Source organism: Spodoptera frugiperda, chromosome 31, assembly GCF_023101765.2.
Source record: "Spodoptera frugiperda isolate SF20-4 chromosome 31, AGI-APGP_CSIRO_Sfru_2.0, whole genome shotgun sequence".
Lineage (NCBI taxonomy): Eukaryota > Metazoa > Arthropoda > Insecta > Lepidoptera > Noctuidae > Spodoptera > Spodoptera frugiperda.
In genome coordinates this window covers 6,280,419-6,282,346 of record NC_064242.1, presented here as the reverse complement: position 1 = coordinate 6,282,346, position 1,928 = coordinate 6,280,419, and the positions used below count along the sequence as shown (strand labels likewise).

The 1,928-nt window shown below is 39.1% G+C and overlaps 1 long non-coding RNA gene across 1 annotated transcript; it reads left to right on the top strand.

Moving 5' to 3' along the window:
* Positions 1 to 448: 448 nt before the first annotated feature.
* LOC126912891 (uncharacterized) lies at positions 449 to 1,367 on the top strand. The gene is made up of 2 exons (XR_007707500.1): positions 449 to 611; positions 1,029 to 1,367. It is a non-coding gene; the product is annotated as an uncharacterized LOC126912891 (long non-coding RNA).
* Positions 1,368 to 1,928: the final 561 nt, after the last annotated feature.

Sequence of the window (1,928 nt, the reverse complement as noted above, 5' to 3'; positions counted from 1 at the left end):
GCAATTTTTACAAAACGAAAAAGGTAAACGTTGTTATTCGAGATTCCACCAATTGCTAGCGTATTTATTGTTTTGTGCTTTCGTGAACATTTCACTGGGAACTACAAATACGAGTGCGGATTGATTAGACCGTTGTTTTAATGAAAGGGTAATAATATTTTTATCAATATTTAGCTGCCTGCCTATACAATGTGTATTATTTATTATATGTAACGTCACGCCTTATGTCCCCAGACAGCGGGCCCCCGGGCAGAGGTGCTCATTACGACACGAAATGCCGCTATACAATGTACACCCACTTTTGTGTTATAAGTCCCATGTAATAGGGGGTGAGCCTATACAATGTTTTCCTGAATATTTTAGTAACAACGGGCTATATCCGTCCATAGATTCTTTTAAAATAACGATACTAGTGTTGGTATTAAATATTTCACACAAGTGATAATAGTAGGGGAAAGTGGGGTAAACGCGAACGCGGGGTAAACCCGAACCCAATAGTTTTAATATGTTAGAAAGATATAGCCGTATACCACTCGCCGGTAACTCAGAGATCACGCCACCACCAGCGCCAGACAATGACACGGGAGACGCGGACGCACGTACTTTTCAAGGTATGTCAATTTTAATATTTTCAATGTTTTCGATGTAAGTTTTTGATAAATTGAACTTGGTGTAGCTTTATTTCTATTGAGAATAGTTATTTAACCTTTACATAGTGGGAAACTTACATACTAACCATTCAAATGACAGTGACGCATTTGATAAAAGTTTTATAATCTAAAATATATTTTCCATTTTATTTTTTTCGACCCGGTGGGGTAAAGGCGAACGCTGCATGTGGGGTAATCTCGAACGTTCGGCATTACTCCTCTCTCCTTTTTTTGTTAGTTCCCTGTTCATATTTTATTTCCAACTAGCCATTGGCAAATAGGGTATAGTGTTTTCCAGTCTATGTTGATTTCTTTGTGGCACTAAATTATGTTGTCGAGTGATTTTGATAATGCTAAACATCAAATAAATTGTTTCAGATGCCCCGTAATTATAAAAGAAAAACTGAAACTAAATACAGTTTAGAGGATCTCAAAAAGGTTATAGTCGATGTTCAAACCAAGAAACTCAGCATTGGCAGAGCAGCAAATACTTGTGTTCCAAAAACTACAATTTACCTTAGTAATGGTTAGTACGTGATTACCCCACTTGGTGTTCGGCTTTACCCGACATCAGTTGGGTAAAACCGAACACTAAGGGTTTTGTTTTTCGGTCATTTTGTTACATTTTATTAAAAAAAATAATGATGTTGATTAGTAATACGTTAGCTAGATAAGTAAAGTTTATAATTTAATAATTAAAGAAACTCTGTGATTTGATTCCACTGTTTTATTTATATTTTCCCTTAGGTGTTCGTGTTTCCCCCACTTTCCCCTATATGTTTCCAGTACACCTACGAGCACACAGAAATATTTTAAGAAGCTGTAGTGTATGTACACCATTCTCATGTTAACAGTTCCTTTGCTGCTTGCGCCTTGAAAATTCTTCACAGTTCATTGATATCTTGTTCATTGGAATCGTTGTAAATGTCACTGAGGGTTATAGACCCGGAGGTACTCTGGCCCCTATTCCATGCGAGCAGATGGATTTCTTGATAGTAAGCAATCAGCGCCGCCCATGGACACCTGCCACACCAGAAGAGTCACCAGTCCATTGCGTAGTCTTCTTAAGTAATGAAGTGAAGGGTCAATGTTAAAGTTTAGCATGTAGAGGGTAATGTAATTCATGATACAGCATGAGACCGCGTTGTTCCGTGTCCGGACGTGACGTCACGCCCGCCATTACACGTGCGCGCTAGTTGTATGTGCGCGGGTAATGCCGCACGCTACTTGATATTCGTACGCGCACTCTACCACATTTCACCCCGGTACCGGCTGGTC